Consider the following 21,836-nt stretch of genomic DNA (forward strand, 5'->3'; position numbering starts at 1 on the left):
TCGGAGAGCAGATTAGAGTGGAAGATGTGATAGTTCAAATAAAGAAAAAATATCTCGACCTGGGCTGGCCATTTAGTTAGACGAACCGACTACAGGTGGTAACAGAGCAGATTGGTTTAGCAGAGTGCATACCACGAGGTTGGTCTTGAGGAAGGGGAGGCCATTAAAGCAATAGATAGATGAAATAAAGAATTTCTTGGGGAAACTGTGCACTCGAGCACCGCAGGACAGTAGTGGTTAGAGGTCAATAGATGAGGCCCTCGTAGTGCAGTGGACTTGAGTAGGCTGATGATGATGGTGAAGAGGGGAAAAATTAAAGCGTTTGGCACAGAAAAAGAATTACACCATCTTCCCGTAGGGCAGCCCTGAGTAGTATGCGAAGCAGCCAGGGGTCGACTGAAGTTCCCATTAGTTTTCAGTTCGTCGTTTCCGTTGACGTTCAGCTTGGCGTGCCTTCGTTGTATCAGTAGCTTCTTGACGTGGTATGAATGAGTGAAGGACATAAGGCGCGTTCGTAGTGCATGCTGCCGTCTCGGTTTTTAGCGCAGTGGGAAAAGCGCCACGTACCTCCCATTGCGGCCAGAGAGCCGTGGGATCGAAACCGGGCACCGCCTAACTGGACCACTGAACCAGTCCATTTAGGCGCCGCACCCGCCGCGGTGGCTCAGTGGCTAAGGCGTTGCGCTGCTGAGCACGAGGTCGCGGGTTCGATTCCCGGCCGCGGCGGCCGCTTTTCTGATGGAGGCGAAAAGCAAAAAACGCCCGTGTGTACGAGATTTCGGTGCACGATAAAGATCCCCAGGTGGTCAAAATTAATCCGGAGCCCTCCACTACGGCGCGCCTCATCGCCTGCGTTGCGTCGGCGCGTTAAACTCCACAATCAATCAAATCATTTAGGCGCCGCCTACGTGGACTGCGCTGACGTCAGCCCAAACGCTGACGGGGCTGAAGAGACGAGCATGCGCAGTAGAGTGCGGATGGCGGACAACGACAACGTGGAAGGGAGGGACACAGCCCCAAGCATGAGATGCTTCGCATCTAAAACATTTATTTGATTCAAGTCACAACAACGAAAGAAATAGAAGGGAGCCGTTTTATTTCCTGCTGTGCGATGCGCGTGTAGGGGCTGGCTTCTTCGTGCGTAGCATTGCAGACCGTTGGGTCGTCGCAAGAACATTTAAAAAATACTTTAGAGAAGCCTACGCACTTTGAATTGTTATCGAGGAGCTCTGAGCACTGCACTTCGCAAACACAAATAAGCTAGAAAGGACGTGTTACACACCATCTTCTGACCTATGCTCTAAAGCAAGTTGTCCGTCTCTTCTTATGTGTTGTAAACTTGTGCAGTATAAAGCTTGAAATTATTCAGAGGTGCTAGAAGCTGGAAAAATGACAGAATTACTGGATATATGCACTTTTTAATGCAGTGAAGCATCAAATTGGGCGATTTGTCGCACAGGCACTGTTGCCCTCTGCAAGCGGACTATAGCAGACACCAGTCGCGCGAGTCCAAAGCTGATGTCAGATGCTAGGGGGCGCTGCTCGAACATCTCACCACCAATAGCGCCAAATGGGCACGTTGCGACAAGGGCAACAAGAGTTTTTCTACTGCATGTCAATTGATGACCATTTGATTTCACGTGATATCAACGGATTACAGGCAGAATAATGATGGATTAGGGATTGATAGAGGGGGTTAGTAAGGTGGGAAAGTGTGGATTAATTTGGCCCATGGTGGAGTAGACCATATTGGCGTAATAAAAAAAATCAGGGAAACTTGCATTCATGCGCAAGGCTTGAATGGCGAAGGTGTTGTAGGTTAGCTTTGCCGGACACATAGTTAAGTTTGAGTATCATTGATAATTTGCATAGTTGCGGTGCTAGTAATCGCCGTCATATGCATCGAAAACGCCGTCGTCTTCTTCGCGGTGAGAGGTGGATACAAAGTCATCCTCAGAATTGTATACTTCCACCAGCTCTTCGTCATCGATTCGAGGCAGCGGTGGCTGGATCTGCAAATCGTCTCGGGAAGGATTGCAGCCATGTCACCAATTATTCATAATTACTTCTATATTTAGCGGCGGCACGTTGACCTCTCCAACCAGGGTGTCTTTTCAACTTAAGCATTAGCACTGAAGTTTGTTTTTTTACATGCGCGGTAGCTCTTGACAACGACGCTGGAGTTTTTTGTTAAAGCCACAGCGCTAGCCGGGGACTCGGAGGTCGCCGCGAAGCACGCGCTGAGGAGCACTCGCCATTTTCTCGCTCCTCGGGGTTTTTGCCAGTTTTTTTTTTCGGCTAAATGCAGTGCGCGTGCCGGGAATGCTCGGCGGTCACGCGCGGCGCGCGCTCAAGGGCGCTCCGCATGTTCTTGGTATTTTTTTCCTGCAACGGTAAACTTACACCTTGTAGAACGCCCCTATATTAATTATTGATTGAATATTGATAGTAATATTAATAAGGAAGGATTAAGATGAATTCAGATGGTTTTTGGCGGGTTAGGAAATATATAGTTATATTAACGTAATAGTTTCGGTGGATGAGATGCAAAATTAAATTAAACAAGGTGAATTAGGGTGGGATATCCTGCAGTAAGCTACGATTAAGGTGGAACAATATTAATTCCTTTTGATTAAGGTGGATGAAGGTGGCGCAAAGTAGATTATGAATGATTAGGCCGATCCAAGGCGGTAAATGGTGGTGGCTGCTGCGTCAAATGGTAGACGGGTATATAAATGAAACAGTACGCCAGACTTTCGCCTTCAAAGCAGCTCAGGCGTCCACTGCAGGCAGGTGTTGCTGGAAAAGTAGTGAGCGCTAGAGTAGCCTTTGTTCACGGCAGGGTGCCTATAAGACCACTGGTGCTAGTGTTGCTCTCCCCGTCGACCTTCACAGCTTCGGGAAAATGAATGGCGAATGTAGCAGCTCCGTACCAAACAACTGCTTCGTTCGACGACAAAGTAACAAAAGTTACTACAATAAACTCAGTTTCAGAGCTCCGAATCTTCACCAGTGGAGGAGGGTGGTCCCAACGGCGGTCGCGAGAACTTGCGGCGCTGCAGTCAGGTCTTGCCTAAGCTCCCTGGGCCTTAGTGTTGCGTTATTCTCGGCGTGCCGTCTGCTACGACGGCGGCGCAGTACCGGCGGGTGGCTCGCGGTGGCTTTTCAGTAGTGCTCTTGCCGAACTTAAACGTTTATCATTCAAGCTTCAACATCTATCACCCTACCGCTCGACGTTCATGCATCACGCTGGTTCACTGCTTAAAGGGACACTGAAGTGAATTGTAAACATTGCGGGATTACGAGCTCAAATTGTAGTCTGGAGTCCCTAGGCCCTGTTCGACCACTCTGAGCGCGTTTACGAGAATTTATTTAGTAGAAAAAGCAATTCGAAAATGCTGTCCTCCTCTCTGCACCCTCGCCCATTTTTTGTGGCGTTTTCGTGTGACGTCACGAGGAGACGAGCTGGCAATTGGCTGCGCTGCTGCACGGTTCGAAGACCTTCCGATCGAGTCAGTCGGCACAGCGTTTAGACCACCGGCCGCCGACGGGTCGTCGCAATTGGCTCGCTCAATCCAAACTAAGCCACCACACGTTTGTGAATGAGAGAATGTGCCTTTCTTTACTTTGCTAGTTTGTACACTGTATCTAGCTCCAAGTCGAGTCAAGGTCGCCTCACACAAGCGCTGCACAAGGGCACATACCACGCTCCGCTGACTTTACGCTAGTAGGAAAATCTAACGCCACTTGAAGGCGGGAGAAGAGTCAACGAAGTCAATATTGGTACTAAGAAAATAAAATCAACTGAAACTTTTACTGTACAGCGCAAAACTAGGAAGCAGGATTCACTTTTTTGCGCTGGGTGAACAAGCACAGCGGTCAGCAGCACGACCGCACATCTGCGAACGCTTGTCCGTCCAAGAAATGCAATTGCTAGATGTGAGATATTGTAGAAGTTAGGGGGACGCTTACTTCACGGGCGCTATACGACAAATACTCACCTAAAGTACTTCGAATGATAAGGCTAAATAAAAGTGTAAACTGGTTATACATTATATACCTTATTATCCAGCCTCAGCAAAGCTGACTTGTGGGCGAGTGGTCCAAGGCGCTAGGCTCTCGTTTTGCAAGTCGCAAGTTCGAGTCCTCCAGGGTGGGTCTTTTTTTTTGCCAGTTGATTTTTCGTTTTCGGCCGATGTTTTCTTAACTGAGTTCACCATTTTTTGGGTCGTAACGTTCCCTGTGCCACGAGCGAGTTTGCAGAACGCGCGCAGACTGACACTGACGCTCTAGTGAGTTCTCGTTAGCGTGCTGCTGCTTGCGGGCAGTGGGCACAGGCCTGAATCAGCACACCCTTGGCCTGGTGCTAACACGCTTTTTACGATACAGGCATGAGTAAGGCAAGCTCCGAATATGAGGGAAAAGCGCATGGCATTTGAGCGTCAGCGGTGACGCGGTGGGCGTCATCCACTGCGTAGGCCTCGGCTAGTGATTTCTACGATTCCAAGCCGTCCTGAGAGGCTTATTTCAGGCATTTTACAGACGACAATATGGCATAACGGCGGTACGGCGATTACTGAGATATCGAGAAGGCCCATCCAACGATTCCGTCGGATGTCAAACATGTTGTTTTACAGAACCGAAACCCAAACTTGTTTGAATGCTAACCTCGGACATCGTCCAATCACGGTGCCACCTCCTCGCGACGTCACAGCTTCAGTTGGTGGGGCTGCCACAGACCGCGCATGCTAGTTTTTCTTCTTTCCCGCTTTATAAAATAATGAACGACTTATCAACCGGATCAACGATGAAAAGTGTGGTAATTTGAGCCAGTCTACGCAGTGCAAGCAAAACCGGGAGCTTGACAAATTCACTTCAGTGTCCCTTTAAGTGGATATGCATATGGCCGTCTGTAGTGACCCGTATGCGTTGCACACTGCTGGGATAAGAATCGGCGGTCTGACTATATTTAAGCTTTCTACATTGAGTTTACCTATCATGTACGGGAGTTTAAAAGACAATGAGCCTTTTCGCGTAGTTTCTATGACTACTTCACCGTCTTATCTCGACCAAAAACGGCCCAACAAGTTAGTAAAAGCAGTGCCATTATACGCGTTTTGATGCCCGTGTGGAACTACGGCAGGTTTTGTGAATCTCGTCAATGCGATTTCCCGATAACGATCTTCCGATGTAGAGTTCCTCAGCTCACCTTTTATACGCAGCGGGCTGCAGTCATACCTTCTCCAGCATTTGTGCTGTTTGTGGTCAATACGGGAGACTTGACCACCAAAGTTCCCCTTGCAGTTCAGACACTCAGTTCATTAGTGGCCAACGCATTCGACTTTTCCGAGTACACTCTAAAACTTTAATTCGGAATTTAAAAATGCACATGCTATGGCTTAATTCACAAGTTTCTTTCACCGCCTTTTTGATGTCTTAGCTCAAGAAATCTGTTAGGCTGATCATACAAGGAACCTCTGAGAAAGGTGAATGGAGTTTTAAATAGGACTTGTAAAGAAACGGTTGAAATTTATATAACAGGACTCAAAGATGAAAAGTGAAAACCAGTGATTGAGGGCCGCAACAAAACCAAATTTGTGGAACTCCTTATCGGCATGCACAGTGTCCTATTACCTTTTGATAGGCTTGTGACAACATGGAAGCTTCAGTATTTGCTCGCCATAATATGTCTCAAGACAACATAAAACATTTTTCGGTTGCGTCAAAGGAAAGGGCGGTTATAACAATGAGCCTACTGCCTACCAATTTACAGCTGTCTGCAAGCGTCATTTTATTAGAAGAGGTTGCAGCATCGGACGCTGGAACCTATTCTCGCAATATTGAGACTATTCTCAGCCGGCTGACGGCGTAAGCCTCGTTGAGTCGCCGACAACTTTCGCATCGTTAAGGAGATCAACACTGTTTTTCACGATAATGACGATTACGTAAACCCACCGAGCGGACTCCCCCAAAAGCCGTTCGCATGTTGTCGGCGCAGTAGGGCAATATATAGCAAGATTCGGAGCACGGAAAATTTATGCTCACACATCCTGCAAATGAATGCTGAACTGCACTACCGTTCAGTGAGCTACCAGTACTCGCAGCTGTGAAAACAAATGGTGGACTCGTGGCACCGCCGAAAGATATTCTAAAGGTGTGCCATGTTGTGGAAAAAGAGCTTTCTTATTTAAACGTTTAATGAAAGGACTTAAATACCGTTATATTCAGATAGCGAGCACTTTATAGTAGAGGTATTGGCAGTAGTGTTTGAACAAGTATTGTTTGCTGAGTTGGAGCCTCATCCGTTGTACTGCGATTCACTCTACATTCACATTTGGGTTTTGTCGACGAAGGTTGGCAACCTGTATACTAAATTCAGGCTTTACCTAATTCCAAAATAAATCAAACCTAAAAACTTGAGCCCCCAGCGGGGTACGAACACAGTTGACAAGCGCTATTTTTAATGTGTAAACCACATATGAAAACAGGATTCAAGCAAACTGGGTGGATAATATATCTTGTATTTTTTTGCAGTTGTGAAGTTCGTGCGTTTCGCCTTGCAGCCTGCGTTGTGATGAATCAGTAAGTTTTAAAGCAAAGCTTTCTACCTCTACTCCCCAAGAGTTCTTTCGCGACCGTTGGTGTCAACAGAAAACTCCCGCGAACAAATAAAACAAGTTACTGGCACCGCCAGGAAGCGAACCTGTAACAAATAAAGTAACAGGGAGATCTCGTTGTCTTGCCGGTTGAGCTACGAGCCCACGCTGATACGGGGAAGGCAGGCGGCGCAGTCACCAAGCACATCTGCGGGTTTACCCCCTGCGTTCTCGGTGAATGCCACATGATAGCGTCACGTGACCTCTCGCGCCGCTGTGTGCTGCTTCCAAGGCACGTGTAGTGGCTGTGTGCGCGCCTTGTGCATGCGCGTAGAGACAAAAAATTAAGGAAGCTCACACCAACGCATGGCTTCTCACTTCTAGTACGCCAAAATGCCAAAGCCTGTGGCCTCCAGTGTTCACCTAAAAAACCAGAGCTCCTTTCCGGCCGCCCTCAGGCCAAACGACACATCAAGGAAGATGTTCAAATACTCCTTGATGGCCAGGCTGTCACTCCAAGCCCCAGCATCAAGATCCTGGATCTACATCTCCAGGAAAACACAAAGAGTGACAAACCCTGCATCGCCTCAAACACAGCAACAACCAAATCATACACATGATCAGGCGAGTTGCCACCAAGAAGTGACGCCTCAAGAAACCCGACACCCTTCGATTAATTCAAGCTTTTGTCCTCTCGAGAATGTCTTACGTCACCCCCTACATCACCCCCTAAGCAGGATATAAAGATGCTTGACATAATGATACGAAAGGTGGTTAAGCAGGCCATTGGTTTTCCTATGAGTGCGTCCACGGGGAGGCTGGTTAGGATGGGGCTCCACAACATGGTGGAAGAGCTAACACTCTCCATCTTTCTAACCAGAAGCTCCCTTTGAGCAGAACTGCAGTAGGTCGCTGCATCCTTCATCAGATTGGCTGGGCAGCAGGTGATGTCACTTTTGTAATCTACTCCAGGACTCTTGATGATCCCTTTACGTAGAATCTGGACCCTTCACACCCCCAGGGTCGCCGACAAGCAAGCGCTCAACACCACCCTCGGCGGGGATCATGCAGTTATCCACACAGACACCTCCCAGCCTCGAGGGGAGTAGTACGCCGTCATCGTGGTTACCACCAGAACAAACATCCTACGTGCGCCTCAGTGAAGAGCCACCACACGACAGCTGAATAAGAGGCAGCCATCACGTTGGCTCTCCCTCAACCAGGGGTTTAGTAGGTAGTCAACGATTCGCCACAAACCTACCGGAATTACCTGTCGGCGTGGGTCTCTCGAGCTGCACTGAGTGTGATAAAAAAACACTCACCAACCGGTTACATTCAGCTCATCTGAACGCCCGCTCAAGTTTACATGGGGGGGGAACGAAAACCACCACCAACAAGCCTGCCTTTTACCCCCAAGCTATGGAACTACACGAATACAATCACCCGCTTGTCACGTTCAAGGACATAACACAGCGTTATCGTTTTCAGCGACAGACCCTACCTTCGCCTCACCCTTACCTTTCCATGGAACGACAAACAAACCGGAATTACCTGTCGGCGTGGGTCTCTCGAGTTGCACTGAGTGTGATAAAAAACACTCACCAACCGGTTACATTCAGCTCATCTGAACGCCCGCGCACGTTTACATGGAGGGGAACGAAAACGACCACCAACAAGCCTGCCTTTTACCCCCTAGGCTATGGAACTACACGAATACAATCACCCGCTTGTCACGTTCAAGGACATAACACAGCGTTATCGTTTTCAGCGACAGACCCTACCTTCGCCTCACCCTTACCTTCCCATGGAACGACAAACAAACCGGAATTACCTCTGGGCGTGGGTCTCTCGAGTTGCACTGAGTGTGATAAAAAAACACTCACCAACCGGTTACATTCAGCTCATCTGAACGCCCGCTCACGTTTACATGGGGGGGAACGAAAACGACCACCAACAAGCCTGCCTTTTACCCCCTAGGCTATGGAACTACACGAATACAGTCACCCGCTTGTCACGTTCAAGGACATAACACAGCGTTATCGTTTTCAGCGACAGACCCTACCTTCGCCTCACCCTTACCTTTCCATGGAACGACAAACAAACCGGAATTACCTGTCGGCGTGGGTCTCTCGAGTTGCACTGAGTGTGATAAAAAAACACTCACCAACCGGTTACATTCAGCTCATCTGAACGCCCGCTCACGTTTACATGGGGGGGAACGAAAACGACCACCAACAAGCCTGCCTTTTACCCCCTAGGCTATGGAACTACACGAATACAATCACCCGCTTGTCACGTTCAAGGACATAACACAGCGTTATCGTTTTCAGCGACAGACCCTACCTTCGCCTCACCCTTACCTTCCCATGGAACGACAAACAAACCGGAATTACCTCTCGGCGTGGGTCTCTCGAGTTGCACTGAGTGTGATAAAAAAACACTCACCAACCGGTTACATTCAGCTCATCTGAACGCCCGCTCACGTTTACATGGAGGGGAACGAAAACGACCACCAACAAGCCTGCCTTTTACCCCCTAGGCTATGGAACTACACGAATACAATCACCCGCTTGTCACGTTCAAGGACATAACACAGCGTTATCGTTTTCAGCGACAGACCCTACCTTCGCCTCACCCTTACCTTCCCATGGAACGACAAACAAACCGGAATTACCTGTCGGCGTGGGTCTCTCGAGTTGCACTGAGTGTGATAAAAAAACACTCACCAACCGGTTACATTCAGCTCATCTGAACGCCCGCTCACGTTTACATGGAGGGGAACGAAAACGACCACCAACAAGCCTGCCTTTTACCCCCTAGGCTATGGAACTACACGAATACAGTCACCCGCTTGTCACGTTCAAGGACATAACACAGCGTTATCGTTTTCAGCGACAGACCCAACCTTCGCCTCACCCTTACCTTTCCATGGAACGACAAACAAACCGGAATTACCTGTCGGCGTGGGTCTCTCGAGTTGCACTGAGTGTGATAAAAAAACACTCACCAACCGGTTACATTCAGCTCATCTGAACGCCCGCTCACGTTTACATGGAGGGGAACGAAAACGACCACCAACAAGCCTGCCTTTTACCCCCTAGGCTATGGAACTACACGAATACAGTCACCCGCTTGTCACGTTCAAGGACATAACACAGCGTTATCGTTTTCAGCGACAGACCCAACCTTCGCCTCACCCTTACCTTTCCATGGAACGACAAACAAACCGGAATTACCTGTCGGCGTGGGTCTCTCGAGTTGCACTGAGTGTGATAAAAAAACACTCACCAACCGGTTACATTCAGCTCATCTGAACGCCCGCTCACGTTTACATGGAGGGGAACGAAAACGACCACCAACAAGCCTGCCTTTTACCCCCTAGGCTATGGAACTACACGAATACAATCACCCGCTTGTCACGTTCAAAGACATAACACAGCGTTATCGGTTTCAGCGACAGACCCTACCTTCGCCTCAGCCTGACGTTTCCATGGAACGACAAACAAACCGGCTCCTTCCTATACCCGACGGGTCTTCACTTATTGCACCCGACTCGGTACGGCGCTGCATGTAAATTTTGCTCAGAAGTAGAAACACTCCGCCACATAATTGGGGTTAGCGAATTTAGCCGTGAGCACCCTCCTTTCTTTCCGTAAACTATACAACAACAGCAATGAGAGATGCTGCTATTCAGCCACTCTGTGCCTTCAGCTGGTGCACAGATCATAGGTAGTGCGGACTGCATATAGGCTCCACTGAAGAAAGAAGCAATTTCCTGGGCCGCCCTCTGGGCCGTTCAGAAATCTGCGTAAAAGTATTTCCGCCTCTTCTTCCCTATCTTAATCCTCCTCGTGTTCCTCCTACCCCCTCCTTCTCCTCCGCCGTCTCTGCCGCCGATCTCGTCGTCTCCGTCGGCGGTGGCAGAGACAGAGAAGTGAGATCGTCTGACACCGGGCTTGAGCATCTTTTAATTTAATAAAAAATAGTTTCCACTCATGTGCTTCACCAATACAACTCAACCAGCCGCCATTCATGAATCATGCAGTGATTTAAACTTAAATAAAGGCTGTAGTTAAGTGCATTTCACTTGTCTCTGGTTTTACTATTTGTAGAGCCACGTGAGGGAATTTACAGGAAGTCGTATGCGTGATCGTTTTGGGTGCAGTTTGCAGCTTTGCTTTCCAACCACATTGACTGGGTGGATTGGCGCGTTTTTTTATGATTTGGTGCTCTTTTATATAATAGGCTTTTTTTTCTTTTGAAACTGTAGAAACTCTGGGGTGAATAAAAAATCATGTACCCCTTTGTTGCTTCCACCGTGTGCCTCACTTCGGTAATGTTGCAAGCAAATGCGCATTGCAGTCGCGAACGGCTGTACTTCCTATTCGCTCATACAGGGTGTTGCGACGATAATTGGAACACTTTAAAACTTTTTCCTGAGCGCACCGCTGCTCTGTTCGCGCTCAAACTTGCCACGAAGGTTGCAATTTGTGGTCTATTTTATTTCATACCGGGAACAACGATGGTACTTACCTGTGTATTCTGAAAATAAATAAAAACGATTTTCGCCTAGGGCCAGCGCAAGTTTATGTTGGATCGACGGAACCACCTGCAGAGTGAAACGCACGTTTGGGATTCACGTATTGAGCCAACTGGTGCAGCAGATGATCAGAAAATTCACCTAGAAATGAGCTAGCAGACGATCAGAAAACCCGGTTGTCGGGCTCGCACGTCTAAATCGCCGCCATTTTCCCATAGGCGAAAATCGTTTTTATTTATTTTCAGGATAAACAGGTAAGCACCGTCGTTGTTCCCGGTGTCTAACAAAATAGACCACAATATACGACCTTCGTGTGAAGTTTGATCGCGAACAGACCGGTGGTTCGCTCAGGAAAATATTTTATAAAGTGTTCCAATTACCGTCGCAACACACTGTATGTAATCGCAATACGGCGCATATGTAATTGCGCAAACAACTGACTTGTGCAGCTCTTATTAATTCAACATGACCAAAATTCCGGCAAAATTCAGGACACCAACTAACCCGTTTCATTTTAAAACGCCACCACAGTAGCTGGCCAGATATATTTTTTCAGCGCCCAGGGTGCGTTGGATTTTGCGTGGAGTAAGGTGAACAGCAACTGGTTTCCAGGCCTCACCCGTTCACGTGGGCGGGAATAGGGGACCTTGACTCCAGAAGTATGGTTTTCAGCCTCCTTGTTGCAAGGAGGTTAAAAAAATCCTTGGCCACGACCGAGCTCGAGCGGCGCCGCGAGCGCGGTGCGCTCCTCCCTTTTTCCAGGCCTTGAGTTGGCCTACACATCGCTGCCGCCGATCCCAAGCGCCGATCGCGGGAGCCAGTCTCGACTACAGCGCCACTAGTTCCCACGCCCGACACACGGGTCGCCTTTCTGGCGGAGCTTTGAAACTGAGTTTATTTTAGCAAAGTTGGAAGTAACGTTATCGTTTCTCACGTCTAGACGCCTACGATTTCCTCTGCAGCTTTTTTTCACCCCCGTCATGCAGAGACGATGTCCATTCATAGGAGGTCATGTGATCCCCTCCCAGTGGCGTACGTAGAGGGAGCAAGATCCATCCAATGCTCCTGCGTCATCTGAGAGGGGGCGCCAAGCTGAGCCTGCCAAACAGGGCCCGAGGGAAAAAAATTCCCCCGCATTTCCCCGAAGGGGAGTATGAGGAAGTGCGAAGCACGGGGTGATGCTATGAGGGGGAGTTTGTTGAAGTTTGGTGGCATTTTGCCCGTTAGTTACATTAACACCCCCCCCCCCCCCGAGATCACATTCGGCTTAACACGCCTCGTTTGTCCCTGTGCGGAAATCTTGGTGAATTAACGTGTATGTTCGAGAGGAGGAGCGCACCGCACCGCAGCGCACCGCAGCTGCGAAACGCCGACCGGAGTGAAGGGAGAGGAGGCGCAGTCACGTGAGAGAATGCAGAACTAGCGGGTTTGTAGTATCACGTGTACACCACGCAGTTATCAAGCCGCTATAACGCCGCTGAGTCGCCAACGCACGCCGCTGACGACGTAGTTTGAATGCGTTAAAGATATAAGGCGCGTTACTAACATGCCTAGGCTCCTTTCACTTGCGGCCGTGGCTTGCCACATCAGCGCCTGTCGATTATGGCTCTCGCATCACCGGGTTCTACAGGGAGATAGCCAGTGCTGTGGCTTCACTTCAGACGTGTTTTTCTTGGGAATACCTGCTCGCTGTGAAGCCGCGAAAGTTATACTGGGACCTAGTTGCTCAGACACTGCCACCACCCCTGTACCGTCAGCCACCGGTCCCTCAGGGTGGAGGCGATGTGCTCAAGCGGGTCAGGCAATCCGCCATCCCAGTCGGCACAAAAGATTTTTAAGTGCGAATGCACTTTATAAGCGACCCCAAACCATCCACCGCCGGCGGCGGCGGCGGCGGCGTCGGCGTCCGCAGTGCTCCTCTATATTTAAAAAAAAGAAACAGCATCCGGCGCCAGGTTTCGATCCGAGGACTTTGCGGCCGCAGCGCGACGCTCTACCGACCAAGCCACGGACGCGACGCTGGTATCAGTGTTAGTGACGCGCCTTATATCTATAACGCATTCAAACTACGTCGTCAGCGGCGTGCGTTGGCGACTCAGCGGCGTTATAGCGGCTTGATAACTGCGTGGTGTACACGTGATACTACAAACCCGATGGAAGAGATGGAAGAGAAGGCGGCGAGGCGGTGGGCTGCGGGGGCCGAGCGCAAGCGCCGCAAGCGGGCCGACAACCGTGCATTCGCACTTTCACATTCTCCCCCTCGGGGAAATGCGGGGGAATTTTTTTTTCTTCCGTTTCCACGCGGCAGTGTTGCCAGTCATGGCGCGTCAGCAGGAGCGGGGCTTCTTCCTCCCCTGGGGCGCCGGATGCCTCCTGTGCGGCAAACCGGAAACCGCAGAACATGCATTCCTTGACTGCAACACGGCGATGTATTTCTGGCACGAAATACAATCGTGCTTCAGAACGTCGTGGAACGTCACTTGGCCGGGCCTCAAGTTCCTGTGCGTGGACACAGAGCACCCCGCTTTCCGTGATTGTGTCCTAGCCATCGGACTTCACGGCCTCTGTAAAGCGAGGGTAGAAGCAGTGGAGTGCGCCCTCCACCCACAACCCGCATGGCGACACTTTCTGCGGGAGGTCCAATGGACGGTCAGCGCATTGGGCACATTTGACTGCGACCTGGAACTGCGAAGGATGCTCGCCCGAGGCAGCCGTGCGCTGAAGTGCTACAAAACAAATGAGGAAAGGCGCAGGCAGGGAAACGCCTAAGCCATTAAAAAAAAAAAGGGGGGGGGGTGGGGGCTGGAGTGTTTAACGGGCCAGCGTATCTACGTTGACCAAGTTTTGAGAAACAGGAGAGATAGCGCCAGCCAATAGGACGCACACAATTCCTTCAGCCTTTGTTTTTTGTAGAGCCTGTGTTGCTGTTCTCAGTGTCCTTGTATTTTTGTTTTCGTGTCTCTTTGCCCTTTTTTTCTTCTCTCGGTTTCACGTTCGTTTTCATCTTACACCCCAAACATGTAACCGACACATCCACTGTCAGAGCTGCTCCGGAACCATGTGTAACACTCGGCATGACGTGTATATTTATGTGTAAATAAAGTTATTGTTTAAGAAAAAAAAAATCGCGTCCGTGGCTTAGTCGGTAGAGCGTCGCGCTGCGGCCGCAAAGTCCTCGGATCGAAACCTGGCGCCGGATGCTGTTTTTTTTTATATATTGTAGTGGCCTGGCTGGCGCGCCGAGAGAGGGTGTTGCGAGCTGGAGAGTAGTAAAGGGGCTTAAGGAGAGTAGTAGAGGGGGGAGAGGAGGCGCTATGCGAGCGGCCTCACGCGTCGGAAATCCGGCGCCGTTGCTAGGCACGGTAGCTAGCTCCGTTGCTAGGCTGCGGACGGAGGACGGCGGTGGAAGCAGGAGTAGGCCCGACTAAGAAGTGCTTCGCACTTAAAAATGGTAGCGGGGCCGCGTGGCATCAAACGCGCTGTCGGGTGTGGAACCTGGGGTGCTATTCCAGAAGGCCCGACATTGAGCGAAACTCGAGAAACACGAGCTCTAGTGACGCCCACGTAACGTGATGATATTTCGAGGCGCACTTCAGGCGCTTTTAAAATGCAATTCATGATATTTGCTGATTATTGGGGTGGCGTAACAGTCCACGGCAGCGCGTTCCAAGGAGGCGCGACTAGGGCGTGGCGCGTTTTTCACGGCTGTCTCTCGTTCCACTGCTGCACTGGTGGCTTCTGGGGCACGCAAATCCACCTACATTACTTTATCGCGCTTTTATTTTATTAGTCTGTATTTCACTAGAAATTTCATTATTTTTTATTTTAGGCGTTCTTACGAGCTTTTTAGTTTGAAATTCTCTGTCCTAAGAAGAGTGTCTGCTCGTTTCTGCCGTCGGTGGCAGACAATGCAATAACGTGACTAAGGCCGACTGGCAAAAAAAGAACGCAGTGTCTAGAGTGGCGCACGACGGAACTCTAGCTGATCGGTGCAGGCATGGCTACAGTGCCGTCCGACGACATTGGAATATTTAACACTAGGCTAGCACCACCGAAATTTCTGTGTTTGCGCGTGCGCACGTTTGTAATGTCTTCCTTGTCGCAAAGCTTGTTTATGTGCTGCAAGTACTCCACTGTGCGCGTTCTAAAGTACAAGCTCTACATAGAGTTTTTGCAACATTTGTTTGGGGGTCCCAATGGGAACCTATGCGTAGGGACAATTTGTTTCTTCCATTAGTGTCTGGGGGTGCTGGGCTGATACATTTGTTTGTACACCAGCTTGTATCTCGGTTTTTCTTCTATAAGGTGACGCATCATCCACTTCTGCTCAACGTTATTCAACAGCGCATAAGTTTTCATTTACCGTTTTTGCTTGTCTCCACTGGTAAAGTCAGTACGAAGCCGCCATGGGAGTTTTTAAAGGAGGTGGTCGACACCTTCAATATCCTTACTGCGAGGTTTTCCCTGCAATATCTGTTTACCCTTTCCAGGAAGGCTTTGACGAACACTTTATTAGAGAGTCTGTTCCCAGTGCCGGTTTATCGCCAGCCTTACACTGGCCACCATAAGGACAGTGTTTTGAAGCGGGTCACACGTATGTGTCTTCCTCCAAATGCAAAAACGTTTTTCTTTAAGCTGCATACATCAACACTCCCCGTGAAAACATGGTTGCGCGAGAAAGGAATGTCTATTCCTTGGTCTGAAAATTGTCGTTTATGCAATCAACCTGAAACCATTGATCATTGTTTTGTTTTGTGCCGGGATGCGGTGTTTTTCTGGGATGTGTTGCAACGAACTCTTAAAAAGGACATGGACATTACCCCTTATACAATTCGGTTCTTGCCTTTTAGAGATGTTACTGGAGTGCCCTATGATATATTTGTTGTGATCGGATTGTATAGCTTGTGGAAGTGCCGCATGACGGACAGGCACGCGGAACCCCCTCGCCCAACGAAGTCCATTTTTCGGGAGCAAACTGCGTTGGTGCGGAGCATTTATGCGGCGCAAAGTGACCCACCAGAATGGCTGCATCTGTTGGACGCGTGCGTCTGCTTGCCAGAGTTTTAACGGACGGCTTAGTTTAGCTGCAGTGATGTGCATCTTCTTGGATGACTCATAACTTTTGTAGGCTGTATTAAGGGCAGTTTTCAATGCAGTAAAGAAAAACAAAAAAAAAACACCGAAATAGCCTGTCGATGTTGTGTAGAGGATCCGTCTAAGCTTCTTTATCCCAAAGTCGGTGGTTCGAGACCCGCTGTTGCCTCGGTTGTTTTTTTTTTTTCGTTATTTAATTGAGCTGTAATTTTTATGCCTTAGGTTAGTCTGGGTGTTTTAAATCATTTCTTTGTGTGCGTTAGGTTATTTTAGGTTATGTTTAGGTTAGGTTGCCTAGCTTTACGTCATCTAGAGCGATGTACTGCCAGACTAGCCAATTTTGCCCCCAAATGCCGGTAGACGTCGATATAGTGGAGTGCATAAAATACCGTCAGACGGCACTCTAGACACGGCCAAAAAAGAAAGCGGGTGATTTAAATGCGCCACATCAAAACGCGCCTCAAGTAATTGCTGCTCGGTGTTATCGAAACCCTGCGTCCGGTTTCAGATACGCAATTTTTTAGAAGCACTTCCATATGCTTACGTGATTCAAGGGCGAAAGCTTGGCGATTCTTAATAACGGCTGACACATTGTACTTGCGATACTTATTAAGAACTGATGATTGTACTTGCGGTAATTATTAACTGATATAATGCACTGGCGTATTTTTCATCGCTTTTATTTCTTTGTCTTTCTGCAAGAATTTTGGCATTCTACCGGCTTTTTTTCTGCTACACTGTGTTTGCTTCAGTTTCTTCTCTTTCATTTCGTAGTGACCTCGTCAGGAAGAAGACAGCACAGCCTCCCTATAATCGGGGTTCTGCGAGGCTGGTGTGCACCTGTCCTTCTCATGTGCCACCATGTTCATGTGGCACGCATTATTCTACAACTTTTACTTTTCCAATTCACAGTTTTGTGAATTTTCGAAACCGAGCCATTTCGTTCCTCAAATCGCTCGATTGCGGGCAAGTCACCCAATTGAGCATGTTCTACGAAGAAAGGAATAGCAACAACCACAGGTTTGCAAATTTGTTTCATTTGTTTCACTTTTCTCTTCACAGCTCTGGTTCGACGAAGCTCTCCACAGTCGTTGGTTTTTTTATGGACTCTATGTTTTCACCCTCTTTCTGGCGTCGCGCTGTTTCTTTAGGTCTAAATCTTCCCTTCCAAAGGTTTGCATGATCCGCTTCCTGCCAGACGACAGAGACGCTGGACAAAACCCGTTGAAATGCGTAAAGATTGCCTCCGATAATAGACACAAGCCATTTATTATATACTATCCCGCCAGTAAAGTTTTTTCAAGAATGGTGCGACACGAACCGCCTCAAGAGAAACCGTCTGCCGCGCTGACAATAAATGAGTCATACGGTCATGCAATGCCACATCAGAACGTTTTGCTAGCAGACGATAACTGCAGCATGGCCACACGATGGAAACTTCCTATCCATCGAGCAACCACGACTGAAACGTACGCTATCGCTGCAGACGGATAAACGCTTGGTAGAGCCTGCTGACGCCATGTCCGGCTAACCATGTAAAAAATGAGAAAAACTTGTCCGCAGCTACTGAGGGCGGTAGCTGCAGCGATGGCTAGCAACGCTTCCGTGGAAAATGTCCGTCGCGTAAAACTGCAGCGAACGGAACACTTGCTCCTCAGCAGTCATGGATCAAAACCCGCCTCAGAGTCGTCGCAAATGAGGTCGGGCCTCAGATGGCAGCACAGCCAATGCATAGTACTTTCGAGAGACAAAAACGGGCTTCAAATTCCTCCTCCGCTAACGAAAAAACTCTTCTGGGATATAAACATGCCTACTACGCCAACCGTGAACAATGAACCACGCCGCAGCAGCCGCCAACATGAGCGTCACGAGTTCAACTTGGCCGTGCAATATCTCTCCCGAGTTTCCTCCGAGTTATCGTGTCAATCACACATGTCCAGCCCATTCGTGGGGGCGGTGTAGTGGCCGAAGCCCCACCCAACTATGGCTGCCATGGCGTCCACATCGCCGATGGGGTAGCGTCGCAGCCACGAAGTCACTTGCATTTGATGCTCCGGTAACAAAGCTTATCAGAAAACAATGAACGAATGAAGTCTTCATGCCACCATCAGTGAAATACTGCCACAGTTACAGGTAGGGGGGGGTTTGGTCCGAAGGAAGTGCTCGCTCTAGTCCGTACAATAGGAGCGGCAAAGGCGACAAGACTTTCCAATGGCAGCCGTATTCATACACAGCAAAAACACAACAGACGACAGATCACACGTCTAAAACCCATTCGTAAGAGGTTGAAACGAGGTTATGACACGCTAAATAGGGGTGATGTCTAACTAAAGGCCTGCCGTCCTCACGTAAACAAAGCTGGTCACGTTTGACAGTCCAGAGAAGGGCGCGTTCCTTTCGCATTAGTGAAGTGCTTCGCTTACTTGGTTTGGGCACGGCCGGACTGGTGGAGCGGCGAGCGCGAAAGTGCGCGCCCAGTCCGGCCTTGGTTTGGGCTTGCGCTGTGCTGCACAGGAGCCACCCTCAAACCCCATAGCAAACACATTTCAGTGGAAGAAGAGAACGCCGGGGATATCGGAGCCGCACCGCGCCGCTTTTAGAGAGCGGAGCTTTAAAAGAAGGCTGGGGCCAGGCCGGAGTTTTAAAGGGAATACCTGGGTTATCTGCTTTACGTAACGAAGCGCATATTGCAACTCGATTCTAGACGGCGCTGTTCGCGGATGTTCGTACAGGCCTTGCTTTTTCAACATCAGCGGCCTGAATTGGGCGCGCTGATAGTGCCAAACGTGCTCCGCTGCTATATTATCACTACTCTGTTAACTCGAGCAGAATAGGCACTGTCTTGCATATACTTTATCTAAAGACTATTACCCCTCCCTCTGATCTTTACCTGGTCACCTAATTTCTTTTTTTTTTCATTCCTTAGCTTCTAGCTTGATACTCGCCTGCATCCCTCCAACCTTTACTTTTGGAATTCCATTTTATTTATTTTACTTCTCTCTTTTTTACTCCGCGTGGTGTTGTGCCCCGTACGTCACTCTAACTTTATCTTTTCGTTTTTGAGTTGCAGGACAGGCCTGTTCCAGGAATGTTGCCGTGGGTGACACGTGCGATTTCAGTTGCCGGGTCATTGCCTTTTCTTTTGTATGTGGGTTTGTGTGGTTTCCCTCCCTGTTTTTTTTTTCTCTTTTGTTTTTCTTTTTTCCTTGACCTGTTATTTCCCCCTTCTCTACCTTTTCTTTTTACCTGAGGCTTGCAGATAGTTTCTGATAAGGACCCCACTCTCACCGCCTGGTCTGCTTCCGGCGGTTCTGAGAACCTTTCCATATGCCCCGCGGCGGGTCAACAAACACCCTCTCATCCTTTCTCTCCAAAAATTCACCGAATATCCACCCCCGGCTGACTTCCCTGTGACCTACTACGCGGCTCAAACTATACAACCTTCTTTGCCCCTCAATATCTCCCCCGACATACTCCCAAACCAATCCGCTTTCTCAATTTCACTTCCTTCTCTCCTTCTCCCCTCTCACCTGGGGACCTACCCCTATATAAAGCGTGCCAGCCAGGTGAGAGATTGCCCTGACGAAAGCAAGTCTCTTTGCTGAAACGTTGGCAACAATCGTGCTTTTACTTTGTTCAAAGTTTTCTTTTCTTGTGTTCTCTACCATCTTCAAAAGTTCAACTGCTCCCTGGATTTCGTGTACGAAGATGACGGAACAAGGTAAGCCCCCTCTCCTCTCCCTGGCACACGTAGCTCTGATCGGTGATAGCAACTTTAAGTACATTCACGACCACTTCCCTTCCGGACAACATTCACCATACATCAGCTTTCAAAGCGGCGAAACAACCCATGACATCAGAAAACTCATTGACGCCGCCCCACGCAACATCACTCACTTTATTCTTCACTTTGGCACTAACGACTTAAAGAACAACACCGCTGAAAGCACCATCGAGGCCATGAAAAGTCTTATTCACGACGTTCAGACCAACAGGCCCAAAGCATAGATAGCCCTCACAACAGTACTTCCCAGGATCTAAAACAAACACAAGCCAGACATACCCCAGACACACAGACCTCTAGCTCACTCACAAAGGTCAGCTAAGCTTAACGACTTCCTCATGTACCTTGGACACAACAAAGGAAACGTTCACAGCATCCACCACGCAAAAGTTCACAACGACCCCCTAGGACACCTGGCCAAGGACGGACTACACCCTAACTTTCGAGGCGTCCGACTGATTTCAGAAAATATCAAGCGCAGGCTGAGGAGCTCATTTAAGGTGACGCTCCCAACTTCACGCATCAGCCTCCCGTCTCCGGCCAGCACAGAACAACAGAACCAACCCAACACCCCCAACAGTAGCGAAATGTCATGTCCACCTAAGAACAGAACATGTGACGCCAGCACACAAACCGTGGACATGGCCGCAACACCAGCTGTACAGCACGCAGGCGAACAACAACCCGACCCACCAAAGACATCACGCTCATGGTTCACGCAGACACCAACACGCAGTATAACGCAAACAGGCACCCAAGCAGGCATCGATGTGGACCTCACCCCAAGCAGCCTCCCTAAACAACTGACTCCAAGCAAAAAAGTGTCACCCCGGAGGTTTGCTCGAAACAAGCACAAATGACTACCACCAAGTAAACCGGATGCTCCAACCCCTAAATCCCACTCTTTCCTCAATGCTGGAAAACTAGCCGGCAAACAAACCAAATACAGATTTCATCTGAAAACGTTCTCCTCGTATCTCCAAAGCAAAAAGATCCCAAAAGGCCTCTGCCTAAAAGTTAGTTGTGCCCTCGGTGAGCTCCCTCCTGAACTAGCTTCCAGGTGGCAAGGTATTCTCAATAATGCTTCGCTTTCCTTCCTAGAAATTCTTAGAGACCACTGTACTAGCCAACTCAGCCTCTTCAACGACCAGATTGAAGCTCTTTCACTAACTGAGCAGGAGAAAATAGATCTCAATATTTTTATAAATCGTAAGGAAAATGATCTTAGTAATAGGCAAGCGGTTAAGTTTCAACGTGACCAGCTTCCTCGCCAATTACTGCCTGCACTGTAGAGAATCAGCCTCTCAATAGCCGGACTATGGAGAATGATGATGATGATGGTTGGATGTTTATGGCGCAAGGCCAACTGGGGCAAAGAGCGCCAAAACAATAGTCATATATGAGGGGTGAAACCTTAAACAATAACTAAGTCAGCAAAAACAAAGTAAAATCACAAGACGACAATGAGCATGGCTGGTGTATAGGGCCAGATTTCATGATGCGTGATAGGAAATGAGGTTTAAAAACTTGACCTCTGACAAATACTCAAACACACGTTTCACAGAAACAATGGCATCGTCACCTAGAAAAAACAATGGATGTAGGGGAATATGTTGTCTGTAGAGTTCTCTGAAGTGTTTGTGTCGTGTTGTGTGAAGTGCCTTGCATGTGATTAGTATGTGCACTACGGATAGGGCCTCTCCGCACCTGCTGCACTGGGGTCTAGAAGATCCCGTCAGCAGATACGAGTGCGTCGCATGGGTGTGCCCTATCCGCAGCCTACCCAAGGCGACTTCCGTGTGTCTGTTGCGTGAGTCAGCTG

Source organism: Haemaphysalis longicornis, unplaced genomic scaffold (genome assembly GCF_048455015.1).
Source record: "Haemaphysalis longicornis isolate Haplotype H1 unplaced genomic scaffold, Haemaphysalis longicornis Haplotype H1 scaffold_1, whole genome shotgun sequence".
Lineage (NCBI taxonomy): Eukaryota > Metazoa > Arthropoda > Arachnida > Ixodida > Ixodidae > Haemaphysalis > Haemaphysalis longicornis.